General features: G+C 51.4%; 1 long non-coding RNA gene across 1 annotated transcript; it reads right to left on the bottom strand.

Annotated features, from left to right (window-relative positions):
- Window positions 1-19,679: 19,679 nt before the first annotated feature.
- Window positions 19,680-24,040, bottom strand: LOC138917933 (uncharacterized). Its single transcript, XR_011426615.1, has 2 exons — window positions 23,715-24,040; window positions 19,680-21,909 (listed from the first exon to the last, which is right to left on the bottom strand). It is a non-coding gene; the product is annotated as an uncharacterized lncRNA (long non-coding RNA).
- Between the last annotated feature and the right edge of the window lie 631 nt (window positions 24,041-24,671).

Below are 24,671 nucleotides of genomic sequence, written 5' to 3'. Positions count from 1 at the left end.
GCCCTAAACTCTTCCTGGACAACAGCCTTGAGTCACAACCCCTGACCACATTACTTTCCTTCCCCCATCTCCTTCGCTCTTAAGCACCCCTGTGCCTGAGAAAATTCTCGGTTCTCTTCCTTCTTCTGGGAACAACCCTGGAGTCACAGGGGAAGGTCATTTCCTTCACCCTCATCGATCCCTTGATGAAGCACAAATATTTTAAACGTTCCTATCATGCTCTTATACTTTGGCCTGCTCTCTTACGTTCAAAGCTCCCTGTTAGGTACGGCACCAAGTTCCAATTCCTTTTTCTGGTTTTTGAGGCTGTCCTACCCTTGGCTCCAGCATCTGGCTCCATCCTGCATATGCAATCGCTCCCTAGGTCCAACCATCTGATCTTCCATGCCTGCCCTCAGCCACAACACCCCCTCCTCTGGTCTCCACCTCAGCGAGATCCCGCTCCTCTTTTCTTCAGGGTCCTCCTAGTCCCATCCTTGACCTCCCCTTCTGGCGCTGGAGAGTAAACCAGCTTCCAAGCTAGACACAGGCAGCATCGCACCCTCCTGAGCATCCCCCAAAGAACCCAGTGCAGAATTGCTCCAGTCCACAGCGGAACAAGGGAAGTGCTTGTGAGTTTATTTCCTGTGGCTTCCATGACAAATTACTACAGACCAGGTGGCTGAAAACAACAGAAATGTATTCTCGCACAGTTCTGGTGGCTAGAAGTCCAAAATCAAGGTGTCGGCAGGGCCACGGTCCCTCTGAGGACTCTGGGATGGGATCCTTCCTTGCCTTTTCTTGGCTTCTGCTGGTTGCCAGCAATCTTTGGTGTTCCTTGGCTTTTAGATGCATCACTCCAATTTCTGTCTCCATCATCACACAGCGTTCTCCCCGTGTCTTCTCCATGTGTGCCCTAGTTTCCCTTTCTTTATAAGGACACCAGTCATGGGATTAGGCCCATCCATATGACCTCATCTTAATTTGATATCTGTAAAAGCCCTATGTCCAGATAAAGTCACAGTTACAGGGACCAGGGGTGAGGGCTTAAACATATCTTTTTCAAGGACACAATTCTATCCACAACACTAATCACAGATCTTTCTTATCTTTAAGATAACAACACTCTCCCCCACTCCCCCAGGAAGGTTGTGAAGACAACAAAATAAAGGAGGTGGAAGCCAGCCGCTTTCTGGCACAGATTTCTCAACCTTTTTCTGTCGAGACCCACAAGACATTCTTGCAGGTGTAACTTTGGGCCCACCAGCTGCTTCTTCTCCTTCCCTCTTTCTTTCTCTCCTGAAAACATTGAAGTGAGAGTGACAAAATTATAGACCAAACCTGGAATGGGTGCTAATTTAAGTACTTTTTAAAATTAAGGAATCACTGGCAAATTTTGCCACTTTATAACAAATAACAATTTTCTCGGAATGTTAATTGTTCTTAAACAATTAGGAAACATCAGTTTAGATAGAGGACAGAGTTCCTTAATAAGCACCTGCCCCTCACCCCTTCCACCCAGCCTGGGCAGTGGAGGGGGTTCCGTCCAGCCCAGAGGGGGATCCTTGAGAGCTTAGGTCTGGGGTCTGGCTCTTGGGCCTGAATCCCAACTCACTATTAACTAGCTGTGCAAACACGGGCAAGTCCTTTCAGCAATCTGAGCCTCGGTTTCTCATCAGGAACTACGAGCACCCACCTCATGGGGTCGTTGCGAGGATGGAATGGAATATGCTTGTGAAACTACACACCTGGCAGATTCTGAGTGCTCAGTACCTGTGAGCTGTTACGGTTATCGTGTGCAAATGTTTCTCCTGGGGCAGTAGACACTCCGGCAGGAATCCAGACGTCAAGGCCAGAGGGATTATCTTCGGTACTGGAAGGCCTTGCTAAATTCAACAAGAGGCTATCTGCTGAGTGTTATCAGAGACCTCTGCAGTTCCATAGGCTGCTTCAGTTCAACTCTCTGCTCTTAGAAACTGGAGATCAGGGACCAGACCCTCGGAGGCTGGATTACTCCGAAGGCCCTGGGGAGTGCACAGAGCTGACGTCGAGTTAAACAGAGAAAATGTTTCCCGGCTGGCGCCCTCCCCATCACCGCAGCATCGCAGAGGGTGTTGAGAACTATCCCAGCAGGCCCCAACTTTCTGGGAACTCTGCGGTGACCCCAGCCTGCAAGTTCTAGTCAGGCCACTGACAGCAAGCATATTTCTAACTCCAGGGAATTAAAACTAATTTTGTTCTGAAAACACCATGGGAGCCTCCAAGCCTTTGAAGACACTTGGGCGGTTGAGAATTCTGTGCTCAGGAATTCAGACTGTTTCTCTGCCTTCCGCACACAGTGCGCCCTCCGCAGACTCTCCTGCCTCACCGTCCAGGGTCTCTCTGGGCCTGAGAGCTGGCCTCCAACAGTCTCCCTGCCCCCACCACCGCTCTGCCCGGATTCTCTGCTTTTTAAAGCATGAAAGAGACAAGGCTGTTAAATCTCTTTTTTTCCCTCCTTGCGTTTTTCCTCCCTCACATTCCTAAAATGCTCTCCTTCATCTCTGCGATCTGTGAGTGGCCAGCCTCTGTTACTTCTGTTTACATTGCGGAAATTGGAGACTTTGGGAAGAATTGATAAGAAAGAAACACTGGGAGGAAAGAGGAGCTAACACCCTAATTAGATGGTAACGTTTGGCTGGTGGGAAACAGTGCTGAAGTGCGAGACATATTTCCCCAGAAACGCTGCCGAGTAATTATTTACCATTTTTCTTTCATGATCATTCATTCAACATCATTCATGTTATAATTGTTCACGCTTGTTCCTGCTCCACTTTAATAGTAGTGTGTAATTTTCCCCAGTGGGCATGGCTGGGTTTGTTTTGCTTTGTTTACAAGGGAGTTTGGGTTTGTTCTTGTAGAAAAAAAACTGTTGTTTCGCTTACTATGTACACGGGAAAGAGACAGGACAAAATAAAAGATTTCCCAACATGAGTGACTCAAGAGCAGTTTTAGAGAAAGGTTTTCTGCGAGTGGCACCTGGCAGGGATGAGCAAGACGAGGCGAGTGCCCCCAGAAGAATGGCTCAGCCAGGCTTTCTGAGAATTGGGAATAAGAGCATTCCTGCTCTCCAGGCCTGGAGGTGTCCTGCCAGCTGAAAGCTCTCCTCCGCCACCAGGAAGCCAAGACAGGAGTCGCCCAACGCACAGAAGGGCCTTCTCGTCAGAATGCCTGCGTGCGTGCGCCTTGGGCAGGGTGGGGTCCCTGGGGCCGTGTCGATAATGTGACACTTTCTGGAGGCTGAGGCAGGTTCTGGAAACTGATCGTCTGCTACAACTTTCTCACTGATCAGCGTGAAATTAGAGCAGTTGATTTTTAGTGCAGTCTTCCTGAATTTAGGATCAAAGAACTGACAGGACATGGTCTCAAGATCCATGAGAAAAGGCCTGGGCAGCTCTTGGTTTCTCCACTGATTCCGCTTCTCCGAAGCCCAGCCCCACGCCGCACACCCTCTCTGAGCCCCACACCACAAGAGGGCTTCTCAGCAATACTGACTTCCCAGGACTCCAGCAACGGCCCTTCCCTCCCTTTGCCTCTGGTAGCTCCTTTGCCGTGGGTACAGACCGCGCTTCCCCCCGGACCCATCCGCAGAAGCATACCCCAGAAAACACCCCCAGGAAACAGACACCTCTGCAGCGTCAGGGGCTCCGAAGGCCGCAGAGTCCTCTAACTAGAGGTGGAAACCCACCCTCCTTTCTGATGAGCGCTCTGCACTGTCTTTTGCCCAAATACAATGGTCCTCGTTAGCTTTCACTGGGGCTTTGAACTCCACACAAAACCTTCCCTCTGCTAACTGCCTGGCGCTGGGGGCCCTGGGGGCCTCGGGGGCCCGACCGCCCTCAGCATCTTCTTTGTGGTCTATTTTTAAGGTGTTTATAATGGAGCCTTTTTTCTACTCCAAACTCCCCCTGGGTGAGTGAAATCTCAGTCTGGGAGGAGATTGTGTGGCTTTCCAAACACCAACAGCTCGGTTTCAATGTCTGAGAGTAAACCAAGTTGCTTCTGAGCAGGACCAGTCTTTGGCCCTTGGAGGGTGGGGACAGAGAACTGGGAGAAACGCCGACACCCCTGTGTACCAGCAGGCAATCTGCAAGGCTGCAGGAACCAGGCTGCCAACTCGGGCTCGCTGGTGCCCCTTCTCCCTCGGACCCAACTCACCTGCAAGCCCTGTTCCAAAAGATCATTGGGAAGTGAACCCACTCAAATGCAAAAACTTCTACCCCTCAGAAGCAATGTTTCAGCCATCCCATGGGCCCCGGCTAGCCCACAAAATTTGATTTCGTCCCTGGATTGCCGGCCTCTCACACTAATGATGATAACGTGTGTGTTAAGCCTCCGAATGGGCCAGCTCCAGAGGGAGGGGGAGCCAGACCCCTCCAGACAAGGTGAGCATGAGGGCGTGCAGAGGGGGCACTGTCTTCAGTTAACCCTCTCCCCTCCATCTCTGTGCCCTTCTCTCCCTGGGGACCAGATCCTGAACTCCAGCCCGGAAGCCCACCCCCCAGGACCTCATCCTCAGGGGACAGGGTCAGACAGGCCTGCCCGCGCCTCCATCCCGAGGCCCCCACTCTACCTCCCTGCTAATCTCTGCTGCCTGTGCCCAGGCCTGGGCCTGTCTGATGAGCAGGTGCAGAGGCCAGGGCTCCGGCTGAGCACCCTCGAAGGGAGAAGGGCAGCAGGTACAGACGCCTGGCCTGGCCCCACCCGGCTGCACAGCAGACAGCAGCCACGTCGCTTCGCCTCCGGGAAGTTTCTTCTTCTACCAAATGAAGGCCTCGGAGCCCTAGACCATGTCATAAGATCTCCTAGGCAGGCATGTGGGTTTTTGAGTAGAAAATATTCATGAACCCAAATGAATATCTACCTCATAGACTTTCGGGCAGTGTCACGAGGCGTGATGAAAACACACACGGTTTACAAGAAGCCATTGGAAGCCACTTGCCCACATCCTCTCTCCTAAGGGGTCCCAGATTTCCAGTCTTCCCTTTTCCCACCCCACACATTCTGAAGGCCTTTCCCTGATGGCTCTTATATCAAGAGGGCCAGAGCTTCCTCAGCAGATGAGGCAAAATCAGAGTGGCCATTTGTAAATCCGTGTGTTGGTGAAGCCGGGACCTCATGTGTTCTGGGAACCCCCCCAAGTCCCTGAGCCCCAAGCCTGCACCCCGCTGAGGAAGCCCGACTCCCGGTGGCCCAGCCGGGACACGCCCTGCAGGTAGGATGAGTACGATCCCGCAAGATTAAGACCTCTTAAGGGCAACACAGATCAGCCACTATGTGTGAGAGGCCAGGAGCTCCTTGTGCATCATATTGTCTCAATTCTCTCATCAAGCCCTTGTGAAAGTGAGTAAACTATGTGTAAAGAGATCACAATTGTACAGTATCTCCAAGGGGCCACGGGGAACTCCCAGTATTTTCTCTAGAGCTGCCCCTACTGTATTTTAAGCAAACCCCAGACGGAGAAGAAGGTGATAGTTCATGATACAATTAAATTCTTTACTTTATAACAGATTTTCTCTAGATTTGCTTTTGGTAGGAAAGTGTATACAATGTGTGCCTGATATTTATTTCATAAGTGAATGCTTATCATTGCACATACAGGCAACTTTTCAATAACTTACTATCCCCAAAAGCAAAGCAAGGTGTCCCTACAAGGATAATGGAGCATAATTTAAAAAGCAGCAATGTCTCACTTAAAAAATCTCACCAGAGATTAAACTGGTACCCAGTGGCAGCCCCATTTCTACACCATGAGGGAGCAATCCGCCCATGGGGCCAAGTGTATGTGACCCTTAGACTAAGGCATATGCAGGCTGTGGACTGTGCAGCTTTCTTCCTTCCTCCTCCTGCTTTCCCTCCTCCAGCCGACCGCCTGGAAGACAAGGGAGAATGTAAAACTGTTGGTGTCATGGGGAAAGAGACTGATGGTGTGCCCCAATCTGCTGTTTGGAACTGGCTTGTCAGTCCTTCTCAAAGCTCTCAGTAACATCATGGCACCTGCGTGCGTTCACCACGCGGCTCTCTGCCCTACACCAGGCCACAGGCTGCACAGTCAGAATGTCTCAAGCGTGGTTTCCGTCACCCTAAGGCAAGGGATCTATCTAGTTCAGTGGTTCTCAACTAGGGGTGATTTCGGTAACATCTGGAGACGTTCCTGGTGGTCACAGCAGGAGATGGGTCTATTGGCATTTAGTGGGCAGAAGCCAGGGATGCTGCCAAATATCCTCCAACGCAGAGGGTACCCCCCTACAGCAAAGGATCACCTGCTCTAGTTGAGGAGGTGAGGCAGGGGGAACATAGCTGATCCCAAAGGGAACGAAGTCAGACACTCTGTAAATAGATGTCCTATTATGAGAGTTGCAGAGGCTAGGGGGAAAGGCACACAGATTCCAAGGGCTGCTGCAGCCTCAGTTTCCACTTCTATGGAATAAGAGGCTTAGAGGTTGTGCTTACAAACTACCACTGATGCGCTGTTTCGACCCCTTCCTCTCTTAGACAAAAATCTCCTTCTACTCTCAGAGTTTAAATTAGGAATATTTGGTGGTGTGATCATGTATGTTTAAAACCAAACAGAAATTTCCTGTTCCCCAGCACAAAATAAAATTCGAGTTTATAAAAGGGCCTGTAAAATCTCATAATCAAGCCCATTAGCCAAGCTAAATGCTCCACTTTGATTTCGTGGTGTTTAGCTTTCTTTTCTTAGTACCACTTCATTAGCACGCTTTTAATGGATGCTCTTCCAGCTTGCTTCTTGAAATTGCTGAAAAAGAAAACACACGACTTTAAAGTACAAGATACAACAGAAATATCCCTCCCGCTTTCAATATGGAGGCTCAGGGAGTGCAGAGAATGTCGGGGGGCACAAGGAAAGAGAGCATGGCCCCAGATACCATGCCTTGCTGGAGCGTTGGGATCTCCTACCGCATTTCTGCTCCCTGGCCTCGTTGCCAGTGGCCTCGCTAATTTCCAGCTCTTTGCTGCTTCAGACGACCAGATTTTCTTGATTAATAACAAAAGGTTTTGTTGGGATCAGAGCTGTTTCCCACCATCTCTATGCAAACCCCAGCAACACAAACCGCGTACATTAGCATTTCAAGGCACCTCCTATTACGGACAGCAAGAAAAGCCCCTCTTGGTGGGTAAGATCCATTTTGTCCCCTCTTGTGACATCTGTTCTAACTTTTAAAGCCAGAAAGGAAACTAGATAATGCCAGAGTCCTTTGATTTACAGCACTTGCCCTTGGACACTGCGGAGCTCTGAAAGCATGAAGCCTTTCTGGACATACGGAGGCAAGAATCCACAAATTCCGTTCACAGGAGAACTCCAAAAGTCATTCTGAACTTGTGGTTCGAACTTTTAATTGTCTTTTTCGTGATTTCTTAATTGCATTTTCAATTACTTCTCAACTTCACGGAACTGAATATGTTACACTTCAATTTTTTGGGGGGGGGGTGGGGAATGTAAATGTTTATTACTGCATATGCTATTGTATTTCATCTCTAATTCCCCCAAAGCTAATTTTGCTTTAGTGAAATGAGGAAATCGAAGCAAATCCGTTTAGACAACTGAAATATGTATACAAATGCGGAGGGAAAGCCCCACAAGTGATAGGCTATAAAGGAAGAGACAAGAAGCAGCCCGTCAGATCTCTGCCCCCTCCCACCATCTGCACTGCAAGCCCTGGGGTCCCTTACACTGGTCATCCCCAAACAAAGCGGAAGGCAGATTCCAGCCGGTTTCCCATTCACTATTCATTCCGGGTCCATCCGCTCCGTATGCATTCAGCCAACTGCCGTCTTGAATCGGGGCCCTCTCCCAGGATTGACATGGTAATGAAGTCCTGGTGCAGCTCCGTGAAAAGACCGCCCTAGGTACGCCCCTCTCTGACAAACCCACCCTTTTCACCCCATTCAGGCTCGAAAATTATCTCATAACATTACAACATCTGTGCACAGGGCGCCTGCCTTTCGGAGCCGGGCGTTTATCACGCAGCGGTGCCGCCCATGCCGGCTCCCAGGGTGGGGCCGCTGCCGCTAATGGGGCCGGGGCCCACCGGCGGCTCCCTCCCCTTCCCGCAGGCGTGGTGCTGCCCAGCGGCTTCGCCCGGAGGTGCGGGGGACCGGACGCTCAGCACAGGAATTTCTGTTTGATCATTTTCAGGTGTTAAAGGTGGGCGCAGAGTTAAACTATGTCACGCGAATTGCTGTCAGAGACCTTATAATTAGTCCAGCAAGGAAAGCCAGACAAAATATGTGTGTGGGGGGTGGGGGTGGGCAGTTAGCTAATGAATTTTGCTCAGGTTCTCGCAAATGACATTTGCTCAACTAATAAGTGTATTTGAACTTTATTTAAACTGGCCCAGGTCAATAAAATCTAAGGGGAAGCAGTGAGGTTGGGGGAATTTATGGGAAGGCTGCACCATCTGCAACTTATATGTGTTCTGCCCCAATACAATGATTTCATTTAATTTGATTTGACATTTAAGAGCCCTTTTTGGAAGGAAAAATGAATATTTCTACATTCTATTTGCAATAACCTCACCTGACTCTGCACATAGCCAAGAAGAATAAATGTCACGTTCATTGCAAACAGTTGTGGGCCATCCTGGAGAGGGCCGGCCTGTGGTGGCTGTTCCCATGGCACACCCGAGGGCCCATTTGGGCTCGGAACGCTCAGGCTTGTTTTGTTTGCTTCCCTGTGTTCAAATTCAAGTGATGGTTTGGATAAAATGTTCTTGACCACTTGTGAGGTGGATTTTTGGCTGCCACCCGGGCTGCACAGACTGGCTCTTTGAGACAGGCATCCAGGAGCCATGTGGTCATCGCAGGGCAGCAGAGAGACGGGGCCAGTGTGACCCCAGCTTTTTGTGAGTGCCCATTCCCTCTTTCAATGCCTTTCAAAAGCTTTTACGTCAAGACTGAACTGTTCTGGCATCACAGGACCTGGAAATGCCCCCCTGGCAGGTATTTTTCCTTCGGTCATCTTTGGAAAAGCAACTCTGTGCCTGCTGACCTCCAGGAGCTGCAGCTCAGGGAACAGAAACTGGGGATTAGATCATGTCTCTAGGGCTCTAACAAGAACACAGGGGACGAGACCCACAGGATGGACATCAGAAAAGTCTCCTATATGGCTCTCCTCCTCTCGTCCCTCCAGTCACAACCCGGGCTCAGCCCCTCCACACGGCTGACCTGGGAAGCTGCAGCAGCCTCCTCATTCAACCCCTGAGCCCACCCCGCCAATCCAGCCTCCCCCTCCCAGCCCAGCCCGGCTGCCAAAGCAGCACTGGGCAGACTCGCTGCACCTTGAGTCCTGATGGGGTCCCACTGGGGTGGGGTGCAGCCAGGCGAGAACCAGGGTTCTGAAGCGTAGGTCTGATTGCGGCATCTCCCACGCTCAGTGGTTCTCCAGAGATGCCCCACTGCCCCAGAGCCCTTCCGAAACGGGACCCACCCCTTCTCTGAGCTCATCTCCCATCCCCCACAAAGTCCTTAGAACCGGACCCTGTCCTGGACCCTGAGCTCTCAAGGGTCCCACTCCAACCCTCACCAGGCTGAGCTCTTCCCCACAGGCCTATGAGTCTGTTATGGGTTGAATTGTTCCCCCTCAAAATCCTTACTTTGGAGTCCTAACCGCCAGGACCTCAGAGGGGGACCTTATTTGGGGATGGAGTCTTTGCAGAGGGGATCAAGCTAAAACGAGGTGCCCTATCCAATATGACTGGTGTTGTCCTTATAAAAAGGGGGAAATTTGGACACGGACAAGCACACACGGGGGGAACGCCAGGTGAACATCTACAAACCAAGGAGAGAGGCTGGAAGAGACTCTCCCTCACAGGCCTCGGAAGGAACCAGCCCTGCTGACACCTTGACTTGGACTTCTGGCCTCCAGAACTGTGAGACGATGCATTTCTGTTGTTCGAGCCCCCCGGTCTGTGGTGTGGCACTTTATTACAGCATCCTGGCACACCACTGCAGGGTCTGTAGGGCTGGGAGGGGTCAGCCCTGGAGCAAGCCATGTCTCAACTTCTAACCACGCTCTGGATGCTTAAGACCCCAAAAATCCCTGCCTAAAGCACTGACCCCACTTCCAGGGCCTGAGCAAACCTCCTCCCCAGCTGCATCCTCCCAGCGGGGACCACATCACCCATACGCACATCCCAAGGCCAAGGACCAGCTCTTTGTGGGTTGTGGGGAAGGAGCTTGGGTTCCGGGGCTGGAGGGTCCACAGGCCACTTGCAAGGCCCTTCATGATGCCAGACAGACCCAGAGGTGGGAAGAAGACTGTCGCCCAGGGACCTCTGCTGCCCCCTTGCCCTGCGCCCCACGCGTGTCAGAAGTGGGCCTGCCCCCCTTTCACCTCATGCTCCCATCATGACAGTCACCCTCTTCCTCAGCACAAGAGCGTCGGGGGCAGCGGGGGTGGGGGATGGGCAGGGAACGTCAGCCCCCTTCCCAGGCCTCAGAGGCTCGCCCCAGGATGACAGGAAGCTATGGATCCAGGAGAATATCCTCATTCCTTGATTTTCCCAACAACCGCTCTCCCCAGGTTTATTACTTAATCCGGACTTGCTTTCTCTGATACCATAGCCATGCCCTCAGGCACACGAGCCTTTCAGATGCCCCATGCTGGTCACATGTGTGTTGAAGAGGCCTCTGAGCTGCTCAGGCAGTCAGCAGGTTGGGGGCCAAGCTGCCCCTCAGCGTGTGACCGGGGCCAGCACAAGCCTCCGGCGGGCCGCCCCCATAGAGTCTTCATGACCACACGCTCCTTAGAGGCGAGCCTCCCTTGTCGGGGGGCCTCCACCCCCGGCAGCAGGTTCTGGGGCCTGAGAGCTGTCTCTCAGCCTCCTCTGAGGTCTCAAGGAGCACTGGGCTTCAGCCAACAAGAGACTCACTCGGGCAGGAACCCCTAACCCTGAGGCCCCCGCATTCCATCATGGGCCTGTCCTCCCGCGGTCCCACACGGGCCTGCCGGCCCCAACCCCACCAACAGGCCCCACAGAAGCAACAAGGCACAGGGTACCTGCCGTTTCCTACCCTGAGGTGGGTCCAGGACTCCCAGGTGTGGCTCCTCTGGCTGTCATCCCAGAGTGAACGCGTGGCCCCATGGTGGAAAGCCGCAGGGCCTTGGTGACAGAGGGTCTCCCAGTGCCCGGGCTCCTTCTGGAATCATGGGTCAGTCTCCTGTGCCCAGCCCCCGCTCCTCCCTCCACCCCGCCTGCCTCAGGAATCTCACAGTTTGTGTTTCTGCCGACAGAAGCCTCACTCATCACACTCATCACAGGTCCACTTTCACTCGGGTGAGTCACTTGCTGGCCCCCAAGGAGGACGGGGGTCCGTCGCGCTGTAGACAGCCCGTAAAGAAACTCAGGGGAGACGACCAGATGATGAGAGAGGCCACACGCAGGAGAGCGAGCGCCCCGCCGGTGACCAGCGCCAAAGCCTCTGGGAGGGCATCCGGGACCCCCATCAGGGTGCCCCCAATTCCAGACCCACAGAACTGTGCCCAGTAACACGGCTGCTGTTCCAGGCTGTTCTGCTGGGGTGCTGTGTTGCACAGTGCTGGGCGACCGCACCACCTTTATCCAGACCCAGGTCATTTCTGGGATTCTAATTTACCAGTGTTTGTGTTTTTGTTTTTTGCTTTCCCCATTTTATGACCTCCTAATTCATCGCTCGCTGCTTTGCCAGAAGTCCAGCTCGTAATAGCCAAACAGTCTGTGCACTGCAGTCTCATTACAAAACCTATTTATCTTCCTTAAATATCCCAGAGCAGTAAAACTAAAAATATTATCAAGTTGTTTTGGCTGGAGCTACCAATAGCCTTTCCACAGCATTGAGCTTCCTCATTTCTTTGACCTGAGTTTAAAGGAAAAAATATATGTATAGATCACTCTGAAGATCTCCTTTTTGGAACAGCATCACGTAACCATGACGTTTCTTCTTCCTGTCAATCTCTTCTCCCGTCTGGGACATTCAGTGCCCCAGGATGTCTCCTCATTCCCCGGCCACCTTACTGCCTCCCCACAGGGTCCCCTGCCTTCCCTGAAGGCCCCTCCCTCCTACCCAGTTATACCTGTGGTTTGACAGCACAATTCTATCTCTTAGTCAATCAAACCCCTAGCTGGCCAGCAAGTGTTTGTTGAATGAGCTCAGCGTGGTGGGCGCCCTCCCACATACCTCCCCTAGCCCCTTCCTCCACCCTCCCCATCCAGCCACAGGACTTCCTGTTATGACATTCTCAGTCTTCCAAATTCCTGCACTGCCCAGTGTAAGCACCTCTCCCACCCTGGCCCCACCCCACAAGGCGCCAGCCAGAGACTGCAGGTCACCAGGCCTGTGGAAGGGTCCCGCGGCTACAGGAACAGAGGAACGGATTCACACTTGGCCAGTTACTTTTTTCAAACTCACAGTTTATTAATACTCAGAAAAACCATCTTAGCACCCAATTATTCCATTTTAATCATTTAGTGGGTGCCCACCAACCACATACTAAGAAAACCATGCAAGGCATGAATAAATAAAGCTTGGTGCCTGACCTTGAAGAGGTCCCCATCTGGTGAGGAAGGTAGAGGTGGACATGGGGGAAACTTACACACAGGGAGAGCAGGGCTAGAGCCCAGGTGAGCACAGGTGAGCACAGGTGAGCGCAGGTGTCGTGGGAGCGTGAGGGGCGGGGGATTCTCCAAGGGTGGCAGAAACTAGAAAGGCTTAATAACAAAGGGCACACTTTCACAGGCCCTTGAAGGGTGAGACTTTGCCAGATAGAGGGGGAGAAGGGGGTCCAGGCAGAGGGCCCAGCGGAGGCCTGAGTGAGTCTGTCTCTTTACCTCCATCAATGAATCTGTGCTAAGGTGACACCAATAGCTAATGGCTCCGTGGGTCAGCCCAGGGCCAGGACTAGGGCGAGGGTTTCAGAGCAGTGCAGACTTGAGTGCAGAATTGAAGGGGATGTCAAAAAACTCAGTGGTCAAGATAAATCATGTCTTAATGCAGGACTGGAGAAATCAAAATTAATGCAAAAGTCCATGGTGAACAAAATACCAAATTTTTAAATAAAAACGGGATCAGTATTACTGATTTCTTCTTTTGCTTCTGTTCATTTTCACTGTTAAAATGCAACTTTTCAAGTGTTCGCAGCTATGATAGTTGTGCCCTTGTTTTTACCATAAGTCCCTTTACTTTATTTCTGGGGAAAATGAGAGACAGAAAAAAATATGTGCCAAAAGCTCATTCATTCCTGGCTCGGTCTCCAGCAAACTCTCCTGTCTATAAATTCCCTCCACCTTTTGGAAAATCAAACCATTTTTTTAGGGGGCAAACCCTGTGGCAGAGTGGTTAAGTTTGCACGCTCTGCTTTGCCGGCCCAGGGTTTGCAGGTTCAAATCCTAGGGGCAGACCTACACCCCGCTTGTCAGGCCATGCTGTGGCAGCATCCCACATAGAGAAACTAGAATGACTTACAACTAGGGAATACAACTATGTATTGGGGCTTTGGGGAGAGAAAGAAAAATAAAGAGGAAGATTGGCAACAGATGTTAGCTCAGAACCAATCTCCCTCACCAAAAAAAAAGAAAGAGTGGGGCGGACAAGAAGTTTCTGGGATGGACGAAGAGGGGTCTTCTTTAAAAAAAACATTTTTGACTAAATACTTCAGTTCAAGGGTTGGAAGCTTTCCTTCACATTGAATACTGTTCACCACCCTTTTCCTCTGTTACCCAACGAACAAGTCCAGTGTACACGCCAAAGGCTTAAAGTTGGCTCCTGCCCTGGGGGAAGTGTGTGCATCCTGCCGGAAGCTGCAGAGCCGTGCAGGAAGTTGCAATTACCAGGAGGGCTGGGCTTCTGCAGAAGCTGAACAGCGCTGGCCTGGATATACCAGGGCTTATCAAAAGAAGGTAGATGGGGCGAATCTGGTAATTAATAGGATTGTAGGTTTCAAAGGAAAAGGGAGGAGGCGACGGCAGCTTTGTTGGTGCTCAGCACTTTCCCAAAATCACAGAAACAGGATAAGCAGCCACTGGGCAGGTCCACCAAAGGGGTGCTTCCTGTGGCCACTTTGAGCCTGTGCCCAGAGGCCCTCCGGCTATGCAGCTCTTCCAGCTGCCACAGCAGCCTTTCTCCCATGCCCTGGGCCCTCCTTTGCAGCCTCCCAACATTTACCGATTCGGTCAAACACACTTTCTCTCCTATCATTACTGATTCCTCAACTTTTCAAGAGAATTATCATTTTGAATGAAGTTTCTTACTCTTGGATCCCAGCCAAGAAGTGAACTTGAACTTATTTTCAGAGCTTAAGGAAGATTTTGAAATTTCTCTTGTAGGTTCCAATTTCAACTAATTTTAAACAAAACTTACTACAAGCAACTAAATATTTAGAATGCATATTTCAGTAAAAGTGAATCAATTTAGCTCTGCAGGCCTGACAACACCACACGGAGCAGGACAGGGTTGCAGAAAGCCAGCCCGCACCGAGGTCTATGCGGAGCAAGGATGGCGACGCGTCTGTCTGCTCTTACCGGGTGTTCTTAGAGACCCGAGCAACAGCCGCCTGGTCACACATGTGAGCTGATTTGCTTTCAGAACCACCAGCCAACCCATGGGAGCCAGGAGCCCGGGCTCTCCATTCAGAGCCTCCAATGCCCACTGAAACGGAACATAAAGGGAAAGCTCAGAGAAGAGGGTTTCTCCCTTCCGTGACCCTGACAGAGACCCAATTGTAGCCTGCAGGGCTGGATGGGAAGACTTAGACAAAAATCACAGATCCCGGAGGACAAAAGGTCACCCTCCATTTCCACGGCCTGGTGGAAAGCCTGCTCACCTCGGAGGCAAGAGAGCTGCTCTGGAATCCTTCGACATGCCTGCTGTGTCTCTGAGGTCTGCCCTGAGCCTCCGTGTCCTCGCTGGGACAAGGGCTGAGGCTGACGGAGCACCGTGACATGCCCTCCCTCCCGCCTTGGCTCACGGCAAACCTGTTCCCTGACCATTTCCTCTTCTTCTGCTCCCTACAGGGAGCCCTCCCCTCAGCCCCCAGGATCTCTCTGAGGAGGGAATCCTGCCTTGTTACCCACCTGCTTCAACATTCCCACTGGCCGCGCATGGAAGCACGTCCTGCCAGGAGCGCCACTGCCCTCGGGGTCAACTTCACACTCCCGAGTCCTCCGGGATGCTGCCTAGCCTGAGGTCCCGCCTTAATGCTGATCGGAACAGGGGTGGGGGACTCCTCAATGCCCCCACTGTTGCCCCTGCCCCTCTTCTCTCTGCTTGAATCCCCTACCCTGCCCTCAGCCGCTGGAGGGAAAACAACAGTGCCCACCTCTGGAGGAGGGAGCGCAAAGGGACGCCCGCTAAGGCACTGAGACAGCCCCTGGCCTGGTGAGCGCCACCTGTGACCTATCAGCCACAGGATTGTTATAACTGCCCTCCACACCTACTGTCTTCTAAGGCCATCTCCCCAGGAGGGCTGGGCTCCCAAGCCCCACGCTCCCCAGGTTGGGTGAGCCCCCTGCTCTGGGCTTCCCAGCACCCCAGGCTTGCCTCCCTCCTAGAACTCAGCACAGTGATTGCAGCGTACTTGCTGGTTCATCTCCCTCGCCTACAGATTGGCATCTTCACCTCTGCCTCTCTGTGCTCCTATTCTAGTAGTTGCCGCAGACTGATGCTCAAGTTGAATGAAGGAATGAATAAGTGAATGAACCACACATCTCTCCCACAGTGGGCGCACAGGTGTCAGGCTATGGTTGAGTCTCTTCTTAAAGGTATCTGACAATGACGTAACTCAGCAGCATGCTCCCCTGGGCTCGGAGGCTCTGAGTATCACGAGAATTACTCTCTATCCAACTGCGTGCTCTCTGCCACGGCCTTCACTCACCCGCCTTCAACCCAAAGCTGAGTGAGGCTCGGATCCGGTGCGGCAGCTCCTTTAGACTCTGTCCACCGCCACCGCGGAACACTGGATTCTCACCACGTCTTAGTCCTGAAGATTCCCGTCAGCCTGTTCGCAAAACAGAAGGGCTCAGTTTTCTCTGCAGATGATGTCTTGAGCTTCCCCTTCAGAAAGAAAGATTGGGTCTGAATTTCCCAGTCATGGTTCAGCTGGGCCTCTTTGCTTTGTGACCTAGTTCATTTCCTTTAAGTCTAGAAATAATAGTGACATGGGCCGAAATGTCTTATGACAGTACTGCCCTGCCACGCTTCCTTCCTTGCATTGAAGCTGAGTGGTTTTGTGTAGAAGACGAGATGAGCAGGCTGACAGTTTTCATAATCCTTGATAACCACTCGAAGATGGTCCTCAACCATCCAGGACCTCCCCCCAATTAAATAACCTCAAGTCCTTAATCTTTCTTCAGAAGGATCATGAACTCAGCAAGAGGAGAGAGACACTGGGATATTGAGAAGGCGAGGAAGGAGCCGGCTCTGTCCTGACTGGAGGCAGACCCAGTAGGATTGGTGGGAAGAGGGGAAGGAGCTAACATTCGGATTTCATTCCAGTGCAAATTTCAGCGGCACTTCCCTCTTGAGGAAAATTCCCAACTTCCTGATCAATCATAGACTAGCCCTGAAAGTGTTGATTTTCGTTAGGTGAAAAATCAGAAATTTCAAGCCATCATAGGAGGGTTCCTCGGGAATAAACTTCTAAAGGAGTGACATTAAAACTAATGAAACTGGAAATGTGTTTACCCCTCCCTTTTGAAATGACAGTGATAACATTCCAAATTAAAGAGATTTCTGAAAGTGTGGTACCTTTGGGCAATATAATAGGAGAAGATATTCTGCAGAATCTCGGTCATCTGTCCATTCACATGGTACCTGTATCCTGGCCAGGTTGTGGTTTCCACTTGCCTTGGGAAATGTGTAAGTCAACAGCCATGATGACAAGCTAACTTCTACATCCTTTAGTCTCCAAACGTAAATCAATTAAAGCAACAAGGTACTAGCTGATGTTTGCACTTTTCTCTCCCTGCTTTTTGGGTACCGCAAGTCCAGAGTGGCTGTGTGTGCCTCCCCACCCAGGCCCTCCTATTGCCCAAAGGCACCATGTAGCCGGCAGAGAGGCATGGAGTAGGAGAACGGCAGGCTCCCAGTGCTCTGGCCTCATTTGTGTAGAACAGACTGGCTGGAGGCAGACCAGAAGCTCTCCAGAACGCGTCACTGAGCACCTGCTGTGTCCTTACGTACCAACTGCCGTCCGCCATGCCAAACTGTGCCTTATGTCTAATTCCACTTACCCTTCACCACGGGGCCTCAGAAGTCACCCTTTCTGGTGTGCACAGACAATAGTGAGCTTGGAGACAACGTTTTATAACAATTGAGCATTTGGTTTTTGCTTGGTTGCAACATGTCAGTGGAAATCCGTCATAGCTGCCCTCGACAGTTCACGGGCAGAGGACCACACTGCACAGAGGCCCAGGGCAGCCAGATTCACGCCTGCTTACGCTGCTGCCCTTGGTGGTCTCACAAATGTCCTCCTTTGGAGAATAAATTATGTGGTGACCCTAGTCCTGACACCGTTGCCTGGAAATCTGAACGCCTGTGTTGGGGGCGGGGGAATGCTTGTGTTCCACGTGTGAGTGTCCGCCTGTGTGGCCTTGCTCATGAGCTCTCTGGAGGGGAGCAGAGACGGGGCCTCTTGGTTCTTTATTTCTCAGCATGGCACATGCTGTGGCGAGTGGACATTGAATGCAAATTTCCCCTTTGCCCAAGAATTGGGCAAAAAACAAAGAAAAAAGGGAGCTATGTACCCCAAATTCTCAGGAAGCCTCCAACAATTGGGATGGACCTCCTTGGAGGTGGCTTAACCACTCTTTTTGCTCCCCAGCACCCTGCGCGCTGTCTCCTGGCAGCTTGCAGAAGGAACCCGAGGAAGGGGCGGGTCAGCCCTGGGGCCCACGGCGATCCCCTCCCGGGAAGGCCCCTCCTGCCCTCAGCTCTGAGAGCATCCATGCCTGAGAGCCGGGCACCCTGAGGCGGCAGAGAAGAGAATGGCTGAGATGTCAGGCTCCAGACCTCTGCTTCTCAACCATCACTTTCAAAACAACACACAGTGACCTTCAGGCCTCCTTTCTGGCAATAGTATTTCGTAAGTCCACGAACAAGACAAATTAAATGTCCAGGCCTCACAAGATCACCACCACCACCACCACTGGGATTCTGGGCAGCGTCCACCACTCAGGCCGTGGGCTTTCACCTGGTGCTCTGGCTGCTTTTTTTCCCCCAACCAGACGCTCATAATGCCATCTCCTAATTCAGTCAGGTGTGCCTGGCCAGAAGCCCAGGGGAACAAGGCAGTGGTTGACGGGCGTATAGCTAGAACCACTGATGGGCCCTCAGTAACCTTTCTTCCAAAGTCTGGTCCACCCTGGTCCCCAGTGGTTTTGTTGACATTTGGTTTTAAGCTATGTGTGACAAACTCTCTTTCCTCTGAGTCTCAGATGTAACCATGTTGGGGCATTGACATGCCCATGTCAAAATCTGAGGCCAAGGGGGAAGCTGCGAGAGGAGCAGCGATGGATTTTCACCACGGTTCCTTCCCGGCCCAGTGGCTCTCCCACTTGGCCTTGGAGGGCTTGTCAGGACAGACCTCTGGGCGCCCTCCCCAGGGCTTCTGGTTCCTCAGGTCAGGGGTGAGGCCTGAGAAATTGCACTCCTGACAAGATCCCGTGATGCTGATGTCATGGACCACACTTTGAGAGTCACTGCCGTCATGCATGGAGACAACAGGTAATTCCAGCTCCTGGCCACTGCTCCACCCGGTCTATAATGAAACCTCCCCTGCCGGGGGCCACCACAGTCCCTCTGCTGAAGCATCTCACAGAAGGGGGCCAGGTAGCAGCCCAGCCCAGGATAGCCCTGGTGGGCTGTAAGGGCGAGGCTGGGGGCAGGGGAGGGAGAAGAGGTGATGCGAGTCAGCCTGAAGGGCCCAGGAACATTTTAGAGGAGGCGACATCTGAGACTAAAGGACAAAGAAAACCAGGCCATGAAGGGGGAGATAAAGGGAGTCCCAGGGAGCAGGACCAATGTGAGCAAACCTCCACACAGGGCACGAGAGAACTCAGTGTCCTGGGGAGAGGCAGCATGTATGGCCAGAGCATCTGTGAGAAGAGCAGATGGTACAGCTGAGGCTGGACAGCGGGCCAGGGCAGAACCCGCCGGACCTTCAGGTAAGTCAGTCTGGATGTCATGCAGAGGGCAGGGGCAGCATCTTGGCTGCCCGCTGTCGGCAGGTGGACCTAAGAGGGATCAGAGGGGAAGGGCCAACTTCTGGTCCTGGGCCAGGGCTGCAGTGTCTTCACAGAGGGACCAGGGATCTGGGACTGAGGCGGGGAGTCTGTATGTGGTGGGGGTGGGGGGGTGGGGGGGGTCTTCGTTTGGGCTGCTATAACGACATACCATAGACTGGGTGATCACGGCACCAGCAGTGTCTAGTGAAAGCTCTGTCTGGTTTGCAGCCAGCTGGCTACTTCCTCACATAGGGGGCGGAGAGGAAGGCTCTCTGGTCTCTTCTTATAAGGACACTAATCCCAACAAGGGGACCCCACTCTCATGACCTCATCTAACCTAATCACCTCCCAAAGGCCCCACCTCCAAATACCATCACTTTGGGGTTAGGGTTTCCCGTATGAATTTTCTGGGGACACAAACATTCAGTCCACAGCAGGGAAGGCAGAAGAGAAATCAGAGCTGGCATTTACTTCTGTTTCCAAAGGGCTGCACAGAGGAAAGAAAACACTATTACTTAAGAAAAATCGCGACATCTTTGAGAAGTCCTGCGCTGGCTTTCCTCTATCCAATGATGATGCTGTTTCTGGTATGCAGCAGAGGAGTACTGTCAGTTAAAAATTAAGCAACAAAACAAAACTCAGACCATGTGAGGGTCACGCTGTTTAAGAAAGCAGTCAAGGGGCTGGCCCCGTGGCTGAGTGGTTAAGTTCACGTGCTCCGCTGCAGGCGGCCCAGTGTTTCATTGGTTCGAATCCTGGGCGCGGACATGGCACTGCTCATCAAACCACGCTGAGGCGGCGTCCCACAGGCCACAACTAGAAGGACCCACAACGAAGAATATACAACTATGTACCCGGGGGCTTTAGGAAGAAAAAGGAAAAAATAAAATCTTTAAAAAAAAAAAAAAGAAAGAAAGCAGTCAAGCACTGGTTTGCTCGTGATCTCTACAGGATCCAATCCATTCATAAATGGTGACACAGGCTGTGCTCTGCTTGGACGTCTTGCCCTTCCACGTCAGCGCCACATTCAACCTTTCCTTCTACTTCAGATTCCTTGCTCAGCCAAACGTTTACAACACACCCGCGAACCTTCTCATGGCCCCATTCCCGCTGATTTGGGGGGGGGCTGGAGGCACCGTCTCTTATTTTAGAATGAGAGTCAGTGAATAGACTTTGATGGAGAGAATTTTTCATTAGAGCCGACTTTTCGGGTGCATCTTCATTCCTTCCTCACGTGCTCTGTGCCAAGCACTGCTGAAGGTTCTGAGGTACAGGGGTGCAAAGGATGAACAAGGCCCTGCGCTCCGGGAGATTATTATAGGAGAACATTCCGAGTGTATTAGGTGCTACATAGAGACCAGAACAGGCTGGCGGGAGACAGAAGGACTGCTCGAAGGTCCCCTGACCCATCCGCCTCAGAATGTTCCATACTGCTCCCTTAGGACCAGGAGACACCCCTCAAAACCTCCCCACTTGCAAATCTCTGTTTCTCAGTCCTTACTCCCAGGCCCTTCAAACGTTCAGCAGAGTCAAGACATTAAAACAAAACAAAAAAAGCCCTCTTCCAGTCTTCAAGCTCCACTTTATGACCTAAAAAGCAAAATCTTTCTCAAGCATAACAAGCTACTTCAGCTGAAGAAAACACCAAACTCTAAAAGGCGAGGAATCCAGTGTATGTTCTTTGTCACGTGAACACCGAATACCGAGAAACCATCCCGGGCCGAGGAGGCCAGTCCAAACCAGCTGCTTCAAAGAGGCTGTTCTTTAACTGAAGGCTTAACACAATGACCCTAGAAACGCGGCCCAGGGAAAATAGCCAGGGAGCTCGAACCGCTTTCCAAGGAGAAGCGCCAGAATGGCCCTCACCACAGGATTCGCAGCATTCAAATCCCATTTCTAGAGACTGCCAAGTGTCAGTGGCCACAATGTCCTTTTTAAACAGCCATTCTTCCGTGCCACTTAAAAAGAAGCTAAAGGTTCACTAAACTTTTAAAAATTTGGAATAGCCTGTACCTTTCCCGGAGAAACAAATGAGGCTGACACAGCCATGGTGGCAATTACATCAAACCCTGGAGCGGGCTCCTCTTGGCTGTTCCATGTCTCACCCAAGAAGGAGACTCTCCGTCAGCCCCACCGACACAGAAGCCCCCCAGGTGACGGCGTATTCATCCTCCCAGGCCGCCCTCTGAGCAACTGCTCTCCATTTTTGGTTCCAGGGAGAAAACGGCTCTTTCCGCTTGTCCTCCGCCTCCTTGAGCTGGTCTCTGCACTTTGGGTGTGAGGAAATCTGGGCCTTTCTTCCTCCTGGTGTGTTTCATTTCCAATGATTTTGCTAAACAGCGTGCATGTTTCCCATATGTCGGTTGTGTGGCAAAATACCCCGGCTCCCCTAAAAAGTTGGGTTGCTGAGTCATGCTGAGTCACTGCCTCAGAGAGTCCTGGGGGAGGGCATCAAAAGCAGCCAGGCAGACGCGGGGCCATGGCTGGCCTTCCTGAGGGACGGAGGAGTCGCCAGCAGAGCTGGGAGAGTCAGGCCAGGGTTCCACAAGCGGCTGAAGCACCGAGCTCTTACAAAACAGCAACGTCATGGTAATACTGTATTTACGGGAACTTTGCCTCCAGAGGAGAACGAGCTGAGGTGGAGCCAGAGCAATGAACAGGACCAAAGACTCTTGTGGATAGAAATGGCATTAAATGAAAAAGAAAAGCAGAACTTTATCACTATCAAAACGCAAAGATCGCTTAAATTTGGTTTTTAAAAAAATTTGTCCTTTGTTCTCTCTAATGTTACATGGTTTACATTCAAAAGTTAAGGAACTAATTTACTTTGATTGTAAATCATCGTGTTTTTAAATGGAACATGGGTAAGCTTGAGCGGTTCATTCTTGTCCTTCCTTCGATGTTCCCAAAAGTCAGAACCTCCACTGTTGGACGAAATGGCCGCTGCCAATCACCATCTGGCCATAAGAATCACCTGAGGAATCTTATCTAAAATGGAGGGTCCGTAGTCACATTTCTACCTCTGAGGAGAGTTTCTTAAAGCATGATCCAAGGATTGCCCAGGAATCTTGTGAAAAAAATGTGAAGTCTTTGGCTCTATTCCTCACCCCACCCCCAAATTCTTATGGGATAGGTGGGGGTGGTACAAATGCATATTTTCTAGAAGCTTCCAGATCATTCTAGTCAGGTTTTCCCTGGCAGTGCTTTCAAGAACAGAATAGCAAAGTCTCATCACCGCGAGAGGACCCTCAATTCTTGAGCAGACATGGGAATGTTGCTTAGGGTTTTTGTTACTCTGCTCCACTTGAGAAAAATGGTCCTATTTTCCCCATATTTGACTAAAAGAAGAGATTGTATCCATCATCCCTGGCTTTGCTTCCTCATCCTGACACTTAGTGGCTCTGTGGCCTCAGAATTGTTACTTAACCTCCCTGAGTCTTAGCTCCTGACTACCCTAAAATGGAGCCCCTAAAGCTGTAGCTGCTTCCCTTGGGCTGTTGTCAGGATTGGGTGCACGCCCTGGTGCAGGCCTCGCGCGTGCCTGACCCTCTCCTCCTTTACTGTCATCAGTTCCAAGCGATGTGAGCAGAGACTCACTTTCTTCAAGTCTCTGCTCCAATGTCACCTTCTCAATGCAGCCTCGCAGGACCACCCTATTCAGAACCGTCCCTCCATCCTTGCTCCTGGCACTGCTCCGTCCCTCCCTGCTTTGTTGCCATAGCCTTCATCATCTAATAACTGACGTGATTTACTCATCAATTTTTGTTTCTTTGTCTCTCTCGCTAGAATGTAACATCCTGGTGGTCGGGGATTTTTGTCAGTTTTGTTCACTGATGATCCCGAAGTTCCTAGAAGAGCCCCTGGCAGAACAGTGGATGTTCGGCAAACGCTCACTTGGGCAGACGGATGGAGGAATGGATGGATGGATGGACGGACGGACGGACGGATGGACTGACGCCTGCCTTTGACCTCTATTGTGTCTGTGCTACCGTTCATACTGGCTGCAATTTCTGAGCGTGGAAAACCTGTGTTCTTTCCCAGCCTGAGGTAAGCGCTGACTGCTCACAAGTTGGTGACTTCCTTCTTTAAAACCCACTTTGTTGTTTGACTCCTGACATGTTTTCATCAGATGTTTGCGTGTTCATTAACTCACGTAAACGTTAATGAAAGAACTATGGAAACAGCTTCCTACACGTTTCCTCTTGCTTTCACTTGGGTATAATTACATGAACAGACAATATGCCATATATGCCGACGGAGCGATCTCCTTTACTGGCCTTCTAAACGACAGCTCCTCCCCCGGAAGACACTCAAATAGCCAATTTGGACATTTCCCTCTCTACTCCCAATCCGTTCTGCTTTCTGCACAATTCAAGGGTCCTCAAGTAAGACAAAGATATCAAAGCCCCCTCCCCACGACATGGCACCCAACCATATCCATTCCCACCTCAGGGCAGCCTGGGAACTCATTCATACCTTTGAAGGTGTTTGTGAAGTGTAAAGGGTATTCCAAAATGGTTATTTCCTCCTTTGCTGCTTCCTTCTCACAACTATTCGTATATTTATAAATACTCAGTGCTGCTGAACACAATGGTGGTTTCTGGATTCTCTTTGTCCTACCCAAGGCTACCATCCCACCCCTCAAACTCTTGCTCTCTCTCCTCACCCATAGGAAACAGCTCTGCAACAGGCTTTTGTGTCCCCATGGCAGGAGAGAAAGTTTGCAGGCGAAAGGTCACTGCGAGAGACTGGCCGGCAGGCTCTCAGTCAGTTTCATTTTCTCCCTGGTCACGGTCGAGACTAGATTTCCCAGACTCCCTGCAGGTAGGTGTGGCCAACTCACTGGTTCCAGCCCAGTGGTTCTCAGCCAGGGCGATTTTGCCCCCAGGCGACATCTAGCAATGCCTGGAGACGTCTTTGGGTGTCACAATTGGAAGAGAGGAGAGACGGCTGTCAGAAACTAGTGGGCAGAGGCCAGGGAACAACCCGCTCAGGACAGCTCCACAACAAAGAACCCTCCAGCCCAAAATGTCAGCAGTGCTGAGGGTGAGAAACCCTGTTCTGACCAATGGAACATGAGCCCAAGTTCTGGCAACCAGCTCCAGGCCCGACCCATAAAAGCCACCCAGTACGTCTGCACGGGCTTCTCCATGCTCTCTCCCCTCTTTGGGCTCAACTAGATGAGCCGGACACCTGGATGCTCACGGTGAATATGGCAGAGCCCCGAAGATCGGAAGAGCCCTTGTCCCGGAGTCACCACTTGGAGAAGAGCTGCCTGCCAATCACCAGCATGCACTTCGGACTTTGAGTGAGAACAAAGTTCTAACATGTGGACGTGATTCCATGTTTCTGGGTTGGCTTGTTACAGCCATTGGCACTGGCTTCGCTAACTCAGTCACAGGTACGTTTGTGTCTTTGCTTCAATATATGCTC

This window comes from Equus caballus, chromosome 15, assembly GCF_041296265.1.
Source record: "Equus caballus isolate H_3958 breed thoroughbred chromosome 15, TB-T2T, whole genome shotgun sequence".
Lineage (NCBI taxonomy): Eukaryota > Metazoa > Chordata > Mammalia > Perissodactyla > Equidae > Equus > Equus caballus.
The sequence above is the reverse complement of the archived record's forward strand: the minus strand, read 5'-3'. Positions and strand labels throughout refer to the sequence as shown.